Raw genomic sequence first — 22,087 nt, 5'->3', positions numbered from 1 at the left:
TGCTTGGGGACCTTGTCTTGCTCAGAAGTGGTTCTTCTTTTGCATGGAGACAGTTGCCTTTTATCTGTATTCCATGTTACCTGCTGAACTATTGCAGCAGTTTAAATACTATAATATTTATTATTAGTACTTTAGGGAAATATTCAGTCAAACCCACCATATAAGGCAGCATACCTGCATTATGCTACTAAAATCTTATGTTCTATTTTTCTACTATGAACTGCCTTACAAGTGCTATCAGTCCGTGTTTCCTATTTATTTCTTGAAGTAGTTATCTTTGTATTATATATTTCCTATGTGGAATATTTTTATGTACTTGCAATCTATCATTACCGAAAGCAATTTTATACGATTTTGAGGGCAAGCTAGCAGGGGATGATATGCATGCTGTAACATAGGAAAATGAAGCAATTGCCTTATGACTTTCTTGGTTTCTGTATGAGCATTTCACTTCTGCATCTGGGGTCTGCAGGATTTGGTGTGGGAAGATGTGTGCATGAAGGATTCAGCACAGATAACATCAGCACAACTGTACTACATTTTCCTATTAAATTCCAAACATCACCTGGAGATAATTTGGAAGGTGTAAGAGCAGAAAATTAAGCCCTGTAAGTGCTCTCTGGAAAATTAAAAGACATAATTGATTATATTAGCTTATTTAAAAGCATCTAATTGCCAGAGATAGCGTTTGTTTGGTATAACTTTTCAACTTGCCAAACCAAGTTTACACTGACAACAGGCAGGTAAGAGAAGTTGCCAAATGACTCTTTTAAACATCTCAACTGTCACATGCAATTTTATTTGATATTCTTTTTGATGCCAGACTTTCTAATATAGTCTACAGCAAATGAGAAAAATAATAAATTCACTATGTCCCCAGCTGATACGCATTCTTCCCCAGTAAGTTATTCTTCAGTAGAGAGGGGTAGGAAGACAATGGAAAACACATGGGATTTTCCTCCTTGCTCCCATAAAAATAGTTATCTTTTATTTTTACATATTTAAAGTCCAAAATTTAGCAGTATAATTTTAAAAGCCTTGTTATCATGTTTTTTTTTTAGATTGTAATTTAATTACAGGACTTTTCCTTCCATTTCCTACCTCCAGACATCTGATATATCCCTCCCTGAATGCCTTCAAATTCATGGCATCATTTTTCACTGTTATTACATATATATATATATATGCATTTATATATATGTATGTGTATATACATATACATATATACACATATGTACTTCTAAATATTACTTAATACATCTGTATAGTGTTGTTTAAATGTATGTTTTCAGGATGGACCATTTGGTACTAGGCAACCAGTTGGTGTGTTCTTCCTCGGGGAAGACTTTCTTCCAGTTTCCCCCAGTTGCCTGTAGTTCTTTGTATAGTGCTGGGCCTCATAGACTTTTCTCTGTCTAGTTTGGCACGTCTGTTGGTGTCATGTTTGGCTCACCTTTGGGTGGTCATGGTGGTGACCTTCTCATGTTACCAGTAACCACAGTCTCACCATAACTGTGTTTCTCCTGTGGCTCTTTTCATGTTTTTGCCCCGTCCTTTGCAATGGTCACTGAGTTTGAGGTGCTTAAGTGTTTTGTAGATATGTTACTGGGACTGGGCTTCATGAGTCTGCATCTTGATTGGTTGTGGTTTTCAGGAGTGGTCTTCATGTGTTGCAAAGACATGTTTCCTTGGTGAGAATTATTGTTTTAAAAATTGTATTAGTTTTTGTGATTTTTTTTTCATGTTTTAATCAGACTCACTCCCATTCCTCAACTCTTCCCAGATCCACAGACTTTATCTATCCACCCAACTTTGTGTTTATTTTTCTTTTCACCCTTTCAGTCCAATTTGTATGGCTCAAATTTTCCTGGATTTATAGCCTTCTGTTGGTGTGTGGTCAATTTGCCAGGGTCTACACTCTTAGAGAAAACTGTCCCTTCTCCCACCACCTAATCGTTTTTAGCAGTTCCATAGTAAGGGATGGGACTGTGTGTGTCCGCCTGCCATCTCTGTGCTGGGATTTATTCTGACATGGGCTTGTGGAGGTTTTGTGCATGCCGTCACTACTGCTGTCAGTTTGCATGTTTCATTTCCCTGCAGTGTCCAGAAGGAGTATCTTGTAGCCACTCTTCACCTCTGGCTCTAATATTTTTTTGGTCCCATCTTCTGCTATGTTCCCTGGGCCTTGGGAGGAGGGGGTGTGGACTACACTTTCCATTTAGGGCCGAGCATCCTGCAGTGCAAATTTGTCAGTTGGAGGTCTCTGTGTTAATTGCCATCTACTGCAAATAGAGGCTTCTCAGATGAAGACTTCCGTAAAATTCTTAATCACATACGCAAATTACATGAAGCTAAAGACTGGTAAATGAAGGCTTACAGATGCCCTTAACCCAATGAGATGATGTTTGTGCTTGGGATAGTGAAGTGTTTCTCTTAATGAACCAATGTGTGCTTACTGGGTAGTTTTTAGTTCACATACCACTAGCAGCTCTAGGGAAAACAAAGGGAGTAGAAGTCAAAGTTTTAGACCTCAATGAGTAGACAGTACTCAGTGAGACAGCCTATGCTTACTTTAAAATAGGTAAACATTAGTCAGTTATTTTGTGTCAGTAGACACGCCTAAGGGACCTATTCTAAGTCCTGCTAAGTTATAAATAAAGAGAAGGCAGGGACACAGAATTCATGAAGGCTAACCCAGGCTGGATCCCTGTGGTTGCCTGCGTGCCAAGAGATAGCCAAGCACGCAGGTTATGGTGATGCTCACATTGAAATCTTTTAAAGGTCAACAAATTGTGTCCTCTCTGTTCTTTTCCTCATGGATAGAGAAGATATCAAATGGTCACTGGCATGGTCCACTGGCCCATCAGCTCTATGTGGACTGTGTCTTGTTGGAAGATTGGAAGATGGTGAGACTACACCAAGAGAATGTTGATGTGTTCTTTGGCATGCTCTTGTATTTGTATGCTGAGTCTGGTACCAGGCTTCCTTACTTCAGATGAAGTTAGGAATGCGAAAGAGTTCCAAGAAGCATAAATAATAACAATAGCTGGCATTTACGAGCATTGTGTACCAAGCACTTGGCTAAGCATTTTGTTAACATAATTTAACTCTTATGACAACTTTATGAAGTACAACTCTATTTTTAGTATCAGTATTTTACACATGGGGGAGATGGCTTTAAGAGGGTAAGTTGCTTTTCTGGTCTCATTTAAGTGATTACCAGCCAAGTGATGATGTAAGCCTAAATGGTAGGATTGTATGTCAGTTCCTATGTGTACCTCCTATTGCTTTTTATTAAACATTTTTAAAAGTCTTATGCCAAAGGGTGGTAATGGTAGCTCATGTCTATGTATAGAAATATGCCACCTTATGCCATATGTTGTTGTGATCTCTTAAACTTCCATGTTGGAATCACCTTTTATCTCCTATATGTTCTTTTACTGAAAATAGAGCATTTTCACACAATATATTCTGATTACAATTTCTCCTCCCTCCACTTCCCCCTGATCCTCCCCACCTCCCCTCTCATCTGAATTCATGCCCATTCTATCTCTCCCCGGAAAATGTTTTCCAATCATGGCTTGCCTTGAACTCACTTGTTGCTGCAACCCACTGTCCTTTTACATTCACTATAGGAGGCCAAAGCTTCCTAGGAAGGACATTGCCCATTACTGCTAGCACCAGTGATGGAGGCTGCAGTGCATTCCTCTTCGTGATGCCTCCAGCCTAGAGATCGCGGCTGCCAGGTTAGGACTCTCAGTGTTTTCACACTTGAGCATCTTCTTTCTGTGGGGCCTTATTCCTTACAGTGTGTCTCACTTCAGGTATGCTCCGCCTGACTGAGCTCCCGCATGACAAAGCAGCTGCCACCTTATTCGACCTGAGTTGAAGTGGGTGGAAAGCAGCTCCTTCTCTAGTGACCCAGGCGAGGCCATCTTCTACCAGCGCATGTGGAGGGTTGTCCTCATTATGTCTGTTTGCACAAAACAAATGTCTGTGCCTCACCAGTAATATAGAGTAAAGCCTCATTAATTAAGGTCCCACTGATTCAGAATTTAAGATAATTTGTTCCCAGGCCCAGCTAAAATTTACGTTTGCACTATCTATGAAAAAAAGGTTCATTAAGTAAATCAATAAAGTCGGGGAGATTGTAGGAAGCCTGTTTAATCTAATTAAGAAAACAAACTATTTTCAAGCACTTCATAATCCCATTGACATATAAACAATGTGCTCATTACAAATGACTTTTATGTGTTCATTAACGTAGAGTGACGAAGACTTATTTGTGACACCTTTTCCTTTCCTGAATGATCATTTCAAGTAAATGTATTTAAAGGGAGATAATGAAATAGCTTTTAGACGTAGTCTGCCATCTGCAGCCTGCAGCTTTGGCCTTTCTTAGAAGTGAACACATCATAGGGTCTTGGTCAAAGGAAGAACAGATATGGTTGTCGGCCTGGAGTTCTCCTGGCTCCGCTTGAGAACTTAGGCAAAGCGTTTTCTTCCTATGAGCTGTGATTTCCCTTTCTCAAAGAGGCTTTGAGAAGATGCAGAGAAGTAAGATAGGTGAGGTGCGTTTTACTGTGCTGCACATGATGATACGCAACTCAAAGTAGCTGTTTTGCTTTGGCTGATGCATAGGCAGAAGCAGAGAAACTTGTGGTTATTCCTATCTTACACACGAGAATAACATGGGCTTAGAAACGGGGAGAAATTTCTGCAGGGAGTAAGTAGAGAAAGTGTGCCACAGACAGCCTAGCCTGGCTCTGCCTCTCCTCCTGCCTCACTCTGTTCCGCTTGGTGCCAGCCAGCAGGCTGACTTCTGTCTAGTGTATGCCAAGAGCAGACCGGTCATTTCTGTTGATTAAACCTGGTCCCTTTGTGGTGAAAATCAGAGATGGTTTATACCTGTTATAGGGCAATATGAAAAAAAAAAAGACCCACTTTTTTGTTGTTATTTATTTTATTTTTAAGTTTTGAGGAAAATTAATTTGCAAGTGGGAGATAAGACAAAGTTAAAGGGCTGTGAAATGGGGCTTCTGAGAAATGCAGAAAATTCTTATTGTCTCAGGAAAGGGAAAGGAGAGAACACTCACCCCACCTCCCCATATGGAAAGCTCTAGGCAGACGCCAGCCACATACAAAGACTCAGAGAAGAGCCCAAGAACTGCTATCCTCAGTGCCAAATCCAGCTTCCAAGATGATGGAGATCTATTTTTGACAAGAAGGAAGAAATATGGGTTAAACCTTTAACTGTGTTGGGAGCACCAGGGGCTGAATTAGGCTAATTGGAATATTAGTCTCAGTTATAGAGAGGAATCACTGCATGCTGCCCCTGTTTTCATTAAAAATTTAATTAAGTTTATCACTGTTTGGCTTCCCCGGCCTTTGTTTTTCCAGACTGTCCATGGACAGGAGTATTGTTGAAGGGGGCTTTTCTTTAGGTTGATACCTGGTGAGGGGTCTAGTCTGAGACCCTAAAAGAACCCTGGTAATTGGAAGTAGGATGAGCGAGGTATGAATGTGATTTGTGGTGGCTCCTGAGCGTTGTCTGTCTGTCTCCACTCTGAGATGGCTTGGCTGACATTGCCTGTGAGGCATAAAGATTTGGTTGTGTCAGCCACACATGCGGCGTGTCCAGTCAGTCTTCCTCGGGGAGTGCAGTCAGAGAGGTGGGCATTTGCTGTATCTGTAGGGAAGGGATAATGTACTTCTTGAGATGCCAGCAGTAAAAGCTCAGGGATAGCTCTCAATGACTTCGTAATTTGAGTTTTGACAGGTAAGTCTCCTCCAGGAAAATAGAGGATGTTTTATCTCATCACACAGCGCCTGAGGCCACTGTTTACAGGGAGAACTGTGCACACAATGCAAAGGCTTTCAGCACAGCAGGATGTACTTCTCCCTTCTCTTCCTTTCTTCCTGTCTTTCTCCTCCTCTTCATCTCTCCCATCTTACCCACCTCCTACTTTTTGTACAATGAGGGAATATTCTTAATGAATAAATACCCTCCCATTTACTAGTTCTTCCACTGGCATCAACCACTTTCAATGTTTTATTTGATTTTTTTTCACATTTATTGTTTATTAGTTTATCTGTAATTGTTTCTTCCATTGATCAATTTGAATATACATACAGAATGTGTGTATTGTATTTTTTTCTGAACACATTTGTGAGGATGTGTATGTTTGTAGTATATATATATATATATATATATATATATATATATATATATATATATATATCTACATATATACACACACATACAGTTGTGTGGGTATATATACATATGTCTGTGTCAGTCAGGGGTTAACACTAGATTTCACTCTCCATTTCATATGTTGAGGCAGAGTCTTCCCAGTGAACACAGAGATCACCAGTTTGGTCATCGTTTAGACAGATCGTTTATGGGATCCTGTCTCTGCCTCCTGAGCACTGGGTTTACAGCTGGGCTGCCACATTTGCCAAGCATTCACATGGTCACTAGATATCAGTACCCTGACCCCACACTGTACAGCAAGTGCTTTCCCAGCTGAGCCATCTTCCTGGCCCCCATTGTATGACTCTAAAGTGAACTGGAAACATCTTCCTGTGCCTGAAAAGGCCCCAGACAACCAGAAGATGCTTAAACCTTTACTCCCATTCTTCCACAGGGAACTAAAGAGCAAAGAGGTTAAATGCTCAATCAATGCCATCGTGCCCTTCAAAGATAGCAGGAGCAGTGCTTAAAACACAACACAGAGCAGGATGTTTCCTATAGGTAGGCATGAAACAAAGAAGAATAAAATGGACCCGTTATCCCCAAAATGCATTTATTCACAAAAAGAAACAAAAAAAATGTTGAAAAAGCCTTGGTTTGCCTTTGCTGAGATGGCAAAAAGAATATATGTTTTTGGTGTAAGAATGTGATAACAAACATAGATGGAGGAAATTTCACAATGCCCTAACTGTAGTTGAAGAGCTATATGCAATTAATGGCTCCTGAGAGGAAAAAACTCAGCTTCCTCCAGAGATGAGTCCCTGACTAGTTAACAAATCCCAAGTAGTTAGCCAAAATAAATTCACACGGAAGCAATGCCAAACATACTTAGGCCGTGTGTGTGTGTGTGTGTGTGTGTGTGTGTGTCTGTGTGTTTGTGTGTCTCTCTGTGTGTGTCCGTGTATGTGTGTGTTTGTCTGTGTGTATGTCTGTGTGTGTGTGTCTGTCTGTCTGTCTGTGTGTATGTCTCTGTGTATGTGTGTGTGTGTGTGTCTGTCTGTGTGTGTCTTTGTACATGTGTGTATGTGTGTGTGTGTGTGTGTGTCTGTCTGTCTGTGTGTGTCTTTGTGCATGTGTGTATGTGTGTCTGTCTGTGTGTGTCTGTCTGTCTGTGTGTATGTCTCTTTGTATGTGTCTGTGTGTCTGTCTGTGTGTGTCTTTGTGCATGTGTGTATGTGTGTGTGTCTGTCTGTGTGTGTGTGTCTGTCTGTCTGTGTGTATGTCTCTGTGTATGTGTGTCTGTCTGTGTGTGTCTTTGTGCATGTGTGTGTGTGTGTGTGTGTGTGAATAGTTAAAGAAGAGGTTATGCGGTTGGAACGGAGTAGGAGAGACATGAGAGCATTTGCTAGAAGAGATAGGGATGGCCATAGTGTCAATACGATGCTTATGTATGAAATTCTCAGCAAAAAGTTTGTGAGGTTAAAAAAGAACACGGCAGTGCTTATGTCGCCTTAATGTACACAATGATTCAGGATCATTTCCCCATGTCACCCCTCCATCCCTGAGTGTCACCCCTCCATCCCTGAGTGTCACCCCTCCATCCCTGAGTGTCACCCCTCCGTCCCTGAGTGCCGGGAGAACCCCTTCTGTGTTCTTCCTGTAGAGACAGAGCTAATCCTTACCAGTCAGACCATTGATGAAATTCAAGTCAAAACAAGACATCTCACATGCTAAAATGTTGACATTCAGTAAAATGAAACCGCTTTAAGTAGGAATCCAGTGACTTTTACTAATTTGTACTGTCTTAAAGTTCTTGTATATTAATTTTATTACTACTGTTATTTCTAGGTCTGTTTTATTATTAGTCTTTATTATAGCTATGGATCAAAATTCCTTTGTCTTTTTTTGTGTTTAGAGTATATTTTATTGGATGCTGATATTTTTATGACTTTGAAAATATGAATTCTTGCCTTTCTTTGAATGCCCTATGCTTGACCTGGTTGGCAGGAAAGATTTTCTTGCTGCCTTGTTACATTTGGTACCTTGTAAGTTTTCTTAAGGGCTGCAGTAGATTCTCAGCAGCTAGTTTCACCCCACCAGACACACTGTGGCCCAAGTCAGGACTTTAATGATGTTGAGTGTTCAAGGACAACTTGTAGAGTTCTGTGCCATGAACACACACACACACACACACACACACACACACACACACACACACACACACACACACACACACCCATACACCCTAGTATTGTAGTATTAGCAGCTGTCCTGTAAGGAGCCTCACTCAGTTTTCTGGTTCTCTGACTCAGTGCCACTTCTTGCTCGACACTGCCATGTTCCACAGTTTTCACGGACCTCAGTTTGGCTGAACTCTTATCTCCTCAGCCCCATGAAGTTGCTACACTTGTCTGGGCTCCTGAGGCTGAAAAGTGTCTTTTTGGGAGAAAGGTTTCAAAAACTTTATTTCGTTTCTTCTCTGAGGGGTTGGCAGCTGGTGCTGCCTGTGTTCAGGATCTGAAACCAATTTTTTTGTTTTGTTTTGTTTTTTGAACCATCCTGTTTTCTAGATTACACGACAGTGACAAGTCACCTTTACTTCCTCATGGCCAGCATTCCTGGTCACTGTTTATCTTCATATTCTACCAACTACAGACTTTATTAGACACTAGGACTGACACAACATCACTTACTTCCTCATTTCCATAAAATGAAAAATACCCACAGTGTCCCAAATATAAAATAACTTTTTGAAGGAAGAAGCAGAGGTCACTTTGTTCATTTCTCTGCATTTGAATAGTTTTATCCTGACTTTCATATACACATTTTTCCTCTAGTAGCTTATCAAGATCTATGTCTATGTTTCTGTATCAATATCTATATCTTATTTTATCTCTATTCCCACATCTAAATTTCACTCCTATCTGTGTAGTAATCTATGCATATCAGTTTTTTTTCAGCCTATGTTCCCCTGTCTCCTTCACATCTATATCTACATAGGTAAATATATAGATAGTAAATACAAATATTTAAAAGTATAGGCTCAGGAGCTCAGGATCTGTGTTTTGGTCTCCGACCAAGTGTTGTGTATGTTTGCAGGAACTGTCTACTTCTTATATTTCTTCACGAACAGTGTGAGGATAGTGTCAGTGTCTATCTAAGTTTACAGTGAAGAATGAGTGAGTCCAAGTCTGTAATGTACGGAGAATGCCTGGTGCACATAGCAGGTGCTGGGTAAGTTGTCCTGTTAACCATGACAGGCTGTAGAAGCTTAGGAATCCTTGGGACCATGTTCCTGGCATTGTTTTGTTTTTTCCTTTCCTTTTGAGCACCCACTGTCCATCTTGCTTTTAGCAACATTTGGATGTGGACTTGCTGTTTCCTGATGCAGTGGTTTGAATGATAATGGCCCCCTATAGGCTCATATATTTGAATGCTTGGTCCCTAGTTGGTGAAACTATTTGGGAGGGATTTTTGAGGTAGGCCCTTGTTGGAGGAGGTGTGTGTCACTGGAAGGCGGGTTTTGAGGCTTCAAAGGCTTCCTTCTACCTCCTGCTTTCAGATGAGGATGGAGGCTCTCATCTCCTACTCCAGCCCTGTGCCTGCCTGAGTGCTGCCGTGCTCCCCGCCACGATGGCTGTGGACTCTAACCCTCTTCATCTGTGAGCCCCATTGCTTGGTTATGATCCATCCTCCCAGCGATAGGAAAGCAACTAAGGCACCTGGGGTGATGAGAACCATGTGAGTATGGGGATTTCTGTTTGTATCAAGCAATATCTTCTCAAAAGCTTTTCTTGGTAAGCAGCTGGCCATCTGAGAAGTCTGGCCAGAGGGGTGCATAGAACACCTGGGAGTAATTGCTTTGGGCTCAGCGTTTCTGAAGCCCTTCTGTTTAAAGCCATTCTAAGCCAGGTATGATCTGCCTCTCCCCATGCTTCTTCTCTTTCTCCACACACAGCCTTCACACTCGGTGCCTGCAGTCTCAGTGTTCACTGGTAGAATCTGCCCCATGTCTCAGTTTATTATAATTTGCTTATGTAGAAGAATGTATCTTTTTTTTTCTGCTTCTATTTCCTCATTTGCCTTTCCTTCTTGGCCATATCCTGCACCAAAAAAGGAAACATCATCATCATCATCATCATCATCAACAATAACAACAACCACAGCAACAACCACAGCAACAACAACAACAACAACAACAACAACAACAACAAGAACAGGCTTCTTTATATATAGAAATAGCTGCTTTCAAGGTCAGTGAGAGATTATTAATACATAAAAAGCAGGTTAGATTTGTTTTCTTACCCCAAGGTCACTGTATCAAAAATTATAAAAATTAATAGGTATCTTTATTCTTTAAGGAACAGAAAATAGGATTATACAAAGGACCTGAGTCCTAGCTTACTTGACTCCTGATTGAAGTGGGTGTGTGAGAGAGATGACTTTCTGCTGCCATAATAAACAGCTGAGACAACCATGTGTAGAAAGGCCCACACAGGCTCATGCAGTTGAAAGCTTTGTCAGCAGGGTATGGAACTCTGATAGGATTAGAAGGATTAGGAGCTGTGACCTTCTTGGAGGAAGTGTGTCACTGGGGGTGGGCTTTGAGGGTACTAAAGTGCGTGCCAGGTCCAGTGTTTCTTTCTCTCTGCCGATGGATCAGGATGTAAAACTCAACCATTTCTCCAATACCATGTCTTCTGCCTGCTTGCCACCATGTTCCTTGCCATGATAATGAACTACCCTCTGAAGCTGTAAGCCTGCCCCAATAAAATGACTTCCAAATATTTATTCATCTATTGTTTTTATATGAGTTACTCTGGTCATGGTGTCTCTTCACAGCAATAAAACAGTGGCCAGGACACAACTTATACAGAGACGAGGCTTACTTTGGCTCATAGTTCCAAAGCTTGCAGTCCTTTGGCCCTGTTGCTTTAGGCTATAGCAAAGGCAGATCATTGTTGCAGAAACAGGGGACAGAGTAAGACCAGTCATTTCCTAGCCAGGACAGGAACAAAGAAAACAAAGAGGAAGAAACCCAGTTTCTATGATCCAAGACTTCATGGGAACACTCCTAATGATGAAAATCTTCCACCAGGTCCTTCCTCCTAAAGACTGCAATAGCAAAGCTCCAAGGAATAAGCCTGCAACACAAAAGCTTTTGGAATAAATGAGAGAGCCCAGGTAGAGCAATGTCTGTAAGACAGAGGGTCTTGTCATGGGTTTCAGACAGAGGTCTCACATTCTTTCCTCCTGGTTATTGCAAATAGGAGTCTATAATTATATTATTATTTCTCTTGAGTCATCAGAGGGGATTTGTGAGGACAGGGGCCCCTATTTCTCTTGATTAAGGCAGCTGGATACCACACAAATGGCTGTTTTCTTCTACTTCTTAACTCTTAGTGCTTTTTCTCTTAGTTGACCCCTGTGGAAGAGAATAAAAGAATGGGGGGGAAATGATAGAAATTTTCAATCTATTGCCTGTGGGCACTTAGATTGCTGTATATTCATTCCATGTGACTCTAAGGGCTTAAACGACAGCTGTTTTCTTCTGTCCCGTGTGGGTGGTGCACACTTGTGTTGGGATTGTGCTATTTTTAGTGTGCCATGCTCTCTAACTGTGGGTAGAGCTTTGCTTTCTGTAGTCACAAAGGTAAGAAGCAACTAGCAACTGGACTTGCTCCAAATGGAAGAAAGGTAACTGCTGAGTCCTGACAGGTTCGCTGTTGCTTTCAAACCCAGTAAATGACATTGCCTATTGTATGGGCTTGCAAAGGAAGACAATTAAATAATAGGTAACACTTTCCTACTTTTAAAAAATTGGAGCTTGTGATTGATTGTCATGTGTCTGACTTCAGGCCTGCTGAGGATTGGAGAGGGAATTAACGTGGGCTGCGTTTAGTGTTTATCATACGCAGCAAGCTGGGCTTGGTTTAAAAGGTAGAAGTGTGTGGCTCTCTTATAGTAAACGCTTTCCCGTAAGCAGATATTAAAAGATGACACTGTTGATAGATCTATCCGGTTCTCTAGCAGTAGCACATAGGTGTCTCTGGGATCCGTCTTGTGACACCGTACTTCATCATCACACCTTACACACCCAATACATATGCACAATGTGAGGCATTACTTAGCATTTGTCATGAGACCAAAAGGCTCTGGCCGCAGCTCCAAACCCTGATACACTGTCTAAATTAATCCATTGAGGGATCTCGGATCACTTAATCACAACACAGACTTACTGCCTTAGTAGGCACGCTCTCCCTTCATTAGATTTAATATATTTCTCATTATACAAATCTGCTGCTGTGACAACAAGTCTTGTTCATAAATCAGTTTGCCCTTTTGCTTTGCAGATGCAGAGAACTTTCATCAAACAAGACATAAATGGGGCTGGTTAGACAGGAGGTCAGAGCAGTCATTGCCAGATATTAATATCTATTCATTAAGATGATTTTTAATTGTGTATCTTAATGGGCAGAAGTAAAAGAATTATGATTCTAACTTCCTATTTACATCGTAAACAAGAGAAAAGAAGTGTGGTCAGGAAAAACACTCAGAATTTCTAAGATATTTCCCCAACCTACTCATCGTTCCTTCTGATGTAAACCAAACGTTTCAGTAATCGGAAAGTCCAGCAGTCTCTGTCCCATTACCCAGGTGGAAGGAAGACTGAAGTAAACACTGAGGCCTAGAAAAAATACGCAGCATGGTACAGTCAAAGTTTTGAAAGCCCTGGGAAATAGATTTGAGGTAACAGGGCTAAATATAAGTTTATTGACCTCAGAAAATTTTACTTTTGCTTTATGTGGTAGTGTAGTATGCTACAGCCTAAACTGAACAGTATTTCCATAAGTCAAAATCTGATTCGCTGTGTATTTAACACCCATTCTGGCACAGTATTGACTCTCTTCTTATTTTCTTGATCATATTCTCCAGAGAATTGTTTCTGTTATTGATCTTTTCTAAGAACAAGTTTTTCTTTTACATCGATCATTTCAACGGTTTTCATTATGTTATTACTTTATTTCATTAATGTCTATTTTTATCTTTGTTAATCTCTATTCCTCTCACTTCCATGGCTATTGTCCTTTTATTAGCTTTCATCTGTGGAAGTTTTATGTCAGGCTGTCTTCTCTAAATCTGAGCCAGACCGAAGTGCATCAGCAGCAATCTCTGGCTCCTGACATACAACTTGTCCGATTACTTATTTTGTTCAAAGTCTCATAGAAATAATCTCCCAAGCCAAAGGCTGGATATTTCGGTGTCTTCATCTAGCCATGTGGCCGGTTTTAGTTAGGGTTTCATTGCTGTGAGGAGACACTATGGCCATGGCCATAAAGGAAAACATTTAATTAGGGCTGGCTTACAGTTCAGAAGTTTAGTTCATTATCACCATGGCAGGAAAAATGGCAGCTTGTAGGGAGACATGGTGCTGGAGAAGGAGCTGGGAGTTCTACATCTACATCTATAGGCAGCAGAAAGAGAGAGTAAGACACTGGGCTTTCCTTGAGCATCTCAGACTTTAAAGCCCACTTCCAGTGATGTACTTCCTGTAATAATGCCACACCTACAAGTTCACACCTCCTAATAGTGCCACTCCTTATGGGCCTTTGGGGCCGTTTTCATTCAAGCTAGCACATGGCTTCATTACCCCATCTGTCTCCCACCCTCTCTTTGAGATGAAAATGAAGCAAGTATTATCATTTGTTTACATGGCACTGGTATATTCACATGTATACCTGAAGCTGCGTCTTCATGGAGGTAGTTATATATGTCATGGCAGGAACACTATGATTTCTATAATATTTTCTAACTGTTTATTTGCCTGCTTCACATAAGAATATGTGTATTATATTTCTGTAGACCAGCTTTGGGATCAGAGAGGAGAAAGTCTTGGTGGTTCTGTGGTAGGGAAAATTGAGCAGGTGGGGAACAGCTAGCCAGAGTCCGACTGTTGGGGAGCAATTAGTCAAAAGGGAACTAATTGTTGAGGAGAGATTGATGAATGGAGAATAAAGAAATACTAAGGCTTAGGTTTAAATTGCAATCCAAAATGAAAGGTCTTCTATGCCAGGAGAACTTTATTTATTTATTTATTTATTTATTTATTTATTTATTTTGTGTCTCCTTTTTACTCCTTGAGCCAAACCTAGTACTTTATTTAAAATGAAGTTCAGTTTTTTTCATTAAAGATTACATCATGATTTTCTTATCTTTTACAGTCAATAAAGCATTTAAAAATCAACCAAGAAAGAAGACTACAACAAACAGTTCTCTATAACCTACAATAAAGCATATAGCAAAAAATCAATCAACATCCAAGCAATGGTAAGCCTGACTTGATTATTATTCTTTAAACAATACTTGGGACAGTTAATCATGAATTTCTCTGAGCTAAAGCCATTATGTATACAAGATTGTCATAGAAACATCGGTTAACAGTAAAGGTCCTTAATACAGAAAAATCTTGACTTACTTCCAGTCTCAAACCAACGGGTGTGCTATTCAAGCCTAGGCTAACTGCCAAGGGGTCCTTTATTTTTATTTTTATTTTTTTGGCATTAAAAAAAGATTTATTTATTTATTATTATGTATACAATGCTCTGCTTGCATGTGCACCTGCAGGCCTGAAGAGGGCATCAGATCACATCATAGATGGTTGTGAGCTACCATGTGACTGCTGAGACTTGAACTCATGACCTCTGGATGAGTAGTCAGTGCTCTTAACCACTGAGCCATTTCTCCAGCCCCCCCCCCCCCCGCCACGATCCTCTATTGTACAATATCTGTACAGGATGATGTTTCAAGCCCACGCTCTATTACTTTCAAATTTTACTTTTCTACAGCTAACAATATCTAACCAGACAATGTTATATTAAAGTCCTTACATTCTTTTCCAGCAGTTTTTGCTTGGTTGCTCACAATAGAAAGAGCCAAGACTTTCTCATTGCCTCAAGCCTTTAGCCAGATGTCTTATTTTAACATTCTCTGTTGGAAAAAGTGTTCCAGTGTAAATTTCATTAGGACTCATAGTCATAGTGAAAATAGAGAAAAAGACAGTTTTTGGCAAAAAAAGTAGATTTAAAAATAGTTTTTAGGCAAAATTACACCTGATCCATACATAATATTTAAGGGCAGTGGTGATCAGCTGGAGATCTTTGGAACTTTGTCAAGCAAAGCCTCACTAGCTGATCTGGATGTCTAAAGATCATCCTGGGCAGTCAGAGGTCTTTGGAACCTTGTCAAGGAAAGTCTCTATGACTTGTCCTCATATCTGTAACATTATATATATTATATAATAAACTATATATAAAAATATATATTATAGAATAAACTATATGTAATATAGCTATTGTGTTTTTCATATCAAGTACATGAAGTATAGATTATCATTTAAACCATTTTTACTTTTAACAACTTTCTCTATTTTACTCTGTAACTCCAGAGAATAAGAGAGATATAAAATCTGTCACTCAGATTTTATGACTGTATCTACTCCACTCAGTTTTTTTCTTGCTTTACATATTTTTAAGTTGATTGTAATAAAAATGAAAATTTAAACTGATCATAGTTCCTATGGAAAAATGAATTTCTTTTGGTGATGCATGCCTATGCACCCTTTAATTTCAATGCTATGGAGGTAGGCAGAAGCTGGGCAATCTTTGTGTGTTCAGGGCCAGCAGGTACTAAAATGGACCTCTGACCATTAAGAAACAGCCATTTTATTCTTTTGATAATGCTTTTGTCATGAAGTATACAAGGCCTGACATTTATCTAGCAATATTACCTAGGCAAAAGACCCACAACATGATGAATAAAAGAACAAAAGAGATAAAAGACATTTTATAGGAAAAGCAAGGCAAAGAGCCTGAAAACCTATGAAAAGATTTTAACCTCATCCAGGAGAGTAATGCCTGCTAGAATTCCCTGAGATATTATTTCTCATCTATGACCTGTAAACAATCCAGACAGTTTGCAGTCTAATGTGTTGGTAAGACCCTGGAGAAACAGGCTTTCTTGCATGGAAGTTGGCCAAGTGCAGAGGAACAAGTCCTGTGTGAGGAATTTACCAGGATCCAGCACAACTGCATTTAGCCTGATGAGAGTCTCAGTCTATCTTGAGGAGGGTCCTTAGGAAACACAATGAAAATCTCAGTTACTCAGTGTGGCTTTACTTGCAAGACCAAAGGTGTGGAAGCATCCAATGCTCTTCAATAGCAGTCGCCTCGGTAGTCATTAGCACATCACCAAAATGAAGCTCCCTACAGCTTTAAGATGGCTCATGGATCAATGTTAGTTGTTTCCAGGCAGTATAACAAAGTTACAGAGTAGATAAAGTAGCAATGGATAAAAATGGTTGCCAGCAGTTGTGTGTATGAATGAGTGTGTGTGTGTGTGTGTGTGTGTGTGTGTGTGTGTGTGTAATGGACTGAGACCCGGCTAAGAATCCAGTTTTGATTTTAACCACGTGTGTTTGACTTGAGATTGAGCATGAATAAAAGAAGAAAATCTATATCAAATTGACATAAGGGAGACAATGATTTCAAAACTTTGTACATATTTAGTAAAACATATTTTAAGGAGAAAATGTCTGCGACAAAATCTTCAATTTCATCAAGTAGTTTATTGGTCGCAGCAAAAATGGTAGCCTAGAAATAAATCTGTGAAATACATTATAGGATAAAGTAAATAAGTTAGTATATTCAGTTCTTTCCTAAGAGAAAGTAAAAATTTAAAAACTCCCATAATCTGAATTCAAGTTAGAAACCCCAGCGTGAATGCTGCTTTTGAACTGCGGGCACTCCAATGACAATGGGTACACTGAGAGATCTCAGGCCATTAGAAGCATCTTTCCCCAGGAAAGATAGCCAGCACATCTCTGAGAAATGGCTGATGCCATATGGGTTGGGACAGCAAAAGGTAGTATGGAGAGTTTGTGGCATAAAATAAGAAAGTTCTTAGAGACTAATGAGATTCTATCTGAGGGACAGAAAAGTCAGTTTGAAGAGGTGTCGCTGAGCACATTTGGGAAAATCTTAAGATCAAATAATAATGACTATAATGCATTACAGTGTGTGGAGTGAACAAAATGTCAGGTTGGGCACGACTTTTGTACAGAATAAAGCTAGTTAATACATGGAGGAGAATGACAGAATTTGAAAAGAACCCTTTCAACTCACACAGAGCAGATGCTCCTTTAATTCAGGTGAGCATCAGCATCAACAGGGCTAATGCTGTTAGACAAACTGTTTGGAAGCAGGATACTCACAAAAGGAAAATGTATTACCTTACAGATTAGTTATTAAAGGGGAAGTGCATTCTACAATAGAGAGGTCTGCTAGGTAATATTGTAACCCAACGGATGTAATGCTACTGACAGTGGGGTGAGTTAACAGCATGATCTTTTTAGGTGACACAATACAAATTAAAGAATCACAGTTGTGAGCTAGGTTTGACCAAAGGGGCTTAATCCGAATCCATTCCAGGATCAAGGCATAGTTCTGCAAATCAGTGCATGCCTGTGAAATCCCAGTACTTTGGAGTCTGAGGGATGACTGCTGTGAATTTGAGGCTATCTGAGATACGTAGTCTAGGATGAAGTGTGAGACCATGGCTCCAAAGAAAAAGTATCTAGGCAAAGTATTCATCCAAAGACAGTGTATAGTAATAACACGAGGAAAGATGCTGAGATGTCCTCAAAGATAAATGGTTTGATTAAAAAATACTATTATTATAGAAGAGTAAATATGGGGAGAAAGAAGAGGAAGAAGCATAGAAAGAGACAGAGACAGGCAAAGAGATATACATAGTCAGACAGACACAGAGAGAAATACAGACAGACAGACAGACAGACACACACACAGAGTGAGAGTAAGGGAGGGAGGGAGGGAGGAGGGAGGGAGGGGGGAGGGAGGGAGGGAGAGAGAGAGAGAGAGAGAGAGAGAGAGAGAGAGAGAGAGAGAGAGAGAGAGAGAGAGACAGACAAAGACAGAGAGACAGAGAGACAGAGAGAGAAAGACAGAGGACATGAATTGAAGGGCTGTTTAACATCTAAAGCAATTCCTAAACCATGACACACTATTCTTTTAAAGTAGCTATAGACAAGGTTGGGCATGCTCAGGGTCATGAGATTTCCAGGCAAAGGGATGGAGCTGGAAAAGATCACCCTGGATGAAGTAATCCAGACCCAGAAGGACATACATGGTATATAGTCACTTGTAAGCTGATACTAGCCATATAAGAGAACCCTATTATAATCCACAGACCCAAAGAAGCTAAGTATAAAGGAGGACCCTAGGGAGGATGCTTAATTCTCATTCAGAAAATACTGGCAGCAGTTGAAAAGAAAAAACAGGAAAGAAGCCTACCATGGAGGTCCTCTGAAGGATTCTACCAATAGGGTATTGAAACAGAAGCTGAGTCTCACAGTCAAATTTTGGGCAGATTTGTATGGAAGGAGTCAGAGGATATATGGACAAGGAGGAGACAAGAAGACCAACAAAGCCAAAAAATCTGGACCCAGGAGGCCAGTGGAGACTGATGCACCTAACAAGGACCCTGCATGGAGGGGACCTAGTGTGTGTGTGTGTGTGTGTGTGTGTGTGTGTGTGTGTGTGTGTGTGTGTGTTTCACAGCAGAGAGGAATGCAGGAGGGAGAGAAACGGAGTATGTACACACACAGACAAACTTGCTGGGCATACAGGTACTTTGTGTTACTCTTTCAACTTCCTTAAGCTGTTTCACATTCACAGTCAAGCTGAGGAAAGCAATGGGCACCACCAGAGGAGAAAAACACACAGATGTCCTGAAAACCAACACCTGCGTACCTGAATTGCACATCAGATGCTGTGCTCTGGAACTTAGCATACCCCGTATGTTCTGAGAATAGGCAGCTCAGTGGTACCTTGAAGCTCAGGGAAGTGCAATGCCCAGGATCACACTATAGGCTCTGTGTCAGAACCAGGACTTTAAGTTGATTGCTAGGCAATTATTTTTCTTCTAGGCTTTAAGAAATACTTGCGTAGGAGACAAAATGATAACTGAATTTTCAGCCCAACAAATGCAAGGGTACAAATGCTTTCTTCCTGTGCAGGTGTGGCTGTGAGAAGGTACACAGTCTGTGTAACTTAAATGGCTCTACAGAAGGTATCCTTGGATCATTTCCATTCCTAGAGGAGCGTTAGGATAATAGCTCCACAGTTATGTTTATTTCAGGGTGGAGAGCCTGAAAGTCAACAAGCAAGGAGACTCCAAGCAAAGGCTTCGGATGCCTGTGCACATCTGTTTCTGTATCTTCTTTCATCAGCTCCAGGAACGCGAAGTGGATAAACAGAGGGAAAAGCCAAGTGTCTGAGGATGCTGCCCTGCCTTTCCTCTGGCTCAGGATTTCAGACTTCATTTGAGCAGCTTTCCACTTTTGTGGAGGAAGAGACTGCTGACCCGCAGAAGGGAATTGTAAACGAGTAAAGCCCCTTCTTCAGAAAGTGCGAATCGATGGTGGCTGTAGAAACCCAGGATCTGGGTAAGATTTCCTGAAAGGGTGCCTGAGCGTCTGTAATCCTGCTGTTGCTCAGCCTCCTTAAGAATGGCATATTAGTGTCTCTCTCTTCTTGATCCATTAGCCCAGAGATGTCTAGGGAAGGTAGTCTATCTCTGTAAACCCTCTCATGTAGGGAAGGTTCTATATTAATTCAAGAGCCCCACAACACTGCTATCATCTTTTGTCCATCGCTTTTTACATTTAAATTAATGCAATTTGCTGAATCTCTCTCCATTTTCCTATTAAGCCTTGGTAAGGAGTGTGTGTGTGTGTGTGTGTGTGTGTGTGTGTGTGTGTGTAGGGGGTTCATTCCCTCTTTCCTTTATTCCCAAAATTACGGTCAAGCTGCATATGTTTCTGCCCTTCTACATTCATATAAACAACCTAGGCTACCCAAGAGATGTGCATAACAGCTGGGCGGAGCAGGTAATAAGGCTAACAGAGGCTCCATCCTCCTGACACTGTTGGATGCAATTAGAAGGTGATGCCTTGTGTGAGGTGAGGCCTGCTGATGCATGGTAGGCTGGTGGTGAATGAACTCCTGGTGCTTTGAGTCACACCGCTCCTTTCTTCATAGATTCCTTTCCTGCTCTGCCTTTGGGATATTCAGCAGCGGATTCTACTCTGTTTCCTCTTATGAGGGGGAGTGACCACATGGCACCTGAGGCCTTTTCTCTGAGAACTAGTTTGGAGCAGTTTTCTTCCTATCATCCCTGGTTAGTAATGCAGACAAGCCCCAGCTCTCCTTTCCTGGGGAAAACAGGTGCACTGCCAGAGTTTTCACCCTCATTCTTCTGCAGTGATTACTGGGTTTCTGACCTTGTGAACTCCCTCTCCCACCTGGAAGTTTCTGTCCTCTCCCTAGTAAACTTTAACAACTAATGCACGCATGTAAAGATTACAGATGTAGGCTGTAGTTGAAAAAATCCCCTGAATTTGCTATCTTTGTGGATTTTAGAAAATTGGTTAATGTTTGGGAGCCCTGATTTTCCAATTTTTATGTTTAAAGTGTGTGTGTGTGTGTGTGTGTGTGTGTGTGTGTGTGTGTATGTGTGTGTGTGTGTACACAGAGAACAACTTTCAGGAGTCTCGTCTCTCTATCCTCTTGTAGATTCTGGAGATTTAATTCGGGCCGTCAGACTTGGCCCCAAGTACCTTACACTTTGAGCCATCTCACCGGCTCAGTTTTCTCATTTTAAAACTGGGGTTGATGTATTTTCCTGATGTATTCCCCAGGGACAATTCGAGGAGCTAGTATAGACTTGAAATCAGTTCACTTTTCTCCATGTTTTGCTCTGAGATAATGGAAGATTCACATGTAGTTGGGAGAAACAGTACAGTGAAATCTTGTGTATTTCCTCCCAGGTTCTGATGGGGTTGGTTGTGCAATTACAGTGGGGCATTGTAATCTACTCATGGGTGTTGTTCAGCCCTACCAGTTTCAGGTGCATTTATTTGCACATGCGTGCACATCTAGTTCTCTTTTAATTTCCCCAGGCTGGTGTAAGAAAGTACAATAATAAACTACCTGGCTTACTTACAGCAGAAGTTGTTCTTTTCGTTGTGGTGGAGATTTCATGTTCAAATATCAAGGTGTTTCTGGGGTTGAACTTCCACTAAAGCCTCCATCTATCTATCATCATCTACCTGTATCTATCAATCAATCAAATATCTGCCATAAACCTACCTGTTTATTTATATATACCCTAAGTCTGTGTCCATACAGACAATTTTATTTAAACACATCTCAATAATTACATCATTTGAAGACTGTTATATCTGGGATTATATAGATAATTTCATAGCCAAAAGTCTTATACTTCCACACATAAATATGTAGCATATAGTAAGATATTTCTGTGGATTTTCTATGCCAAGAAATGGCAAGAGTTTTAGAGTGTGCTTTCTCTCAATTATTTCCTTCTTTGGGCTTGCATAGCATGCTGGTTAGCACTTTATTCTTCCTTATCTTCTTTACCAAGACAGGATTTGGGATCCCGGGAACTATTTCTTATCTAATGAGTGAACAGAGACCATGCTTCTACCCTGATCCTTCACTGTACTTTTATTTATTGTGGTATAAACTGTACTTCATTTCCAATGTGACGAATTAGAACTCTTAATGAAATATCATAATATCTCCAAGGACAATTGACAGAAGAAATTCATAGTATACCAGGCATTGAATGACACAATATATGAATTATAGGGAAATGTGAAAACCATCCTGCCCCTCCTTTACCTGTATGAAGCATAGATACCTATGGATACAAGGAAGACACATTTTTCCGCAACCCACTCACCTGATTCCCAGATTATCTAGTTGGGAGAGAGGAATTGTGTAAAAAGGA

General features: G+C 40.6%; 2 long non-coding RNA genes across 2 annotated transcripts in view; both read left to right on the top strand.

Moving 5' to 3' along the window:
* Positions 1-9,932, top strand: part of LOC311585293 — a 507,115-nt gene extending 497,183 nt beyond the window's left edge. Inside the window, exons 2-3 of the long non-coding RNA XR_014775181.1 lie at positions 3,654-3,746; positions 9,759-9,932. This is a non-coding gene — a long non-coding RNA (uncharacterized lncRNA). The remainder of the gene's footprint in view (positions 1-3,653; positions 3,747-9,758) is intronic.
* Positions 9,933-10,326: 394 nt separating this feature from the next.
* LOC311585289 lies at positions 10,327-19,717 on the top strand. The gene is made up of 3 exons (XR_014775174.1): positions 10,327-10,449; positions 14,419-14,524; positions 19,503-19,717. It is a non-coding gene; the product is annotated as an uncharacterized lncRNA (long non-coding RNA).
* The last annotated feature ends 2,370 nt before the right edge of the window (positions 19,718-22,087 follow it).

This window comes from Acomys minous (genome assembly GCF_964271855.1).
Source record: "Acomys minous genome assembly, chromosome: 15".
Classification (NCBI taxonomy): Eukaryota; Metazoa; Chordata; class Mammalia; order Rodentia; family Muridae; genus Acomys; species Acomys minous.
Note: the sequence above shows the minus strand (reverse complement) of the source record. Positions and strands in the feature narration are given on the sequence as shown.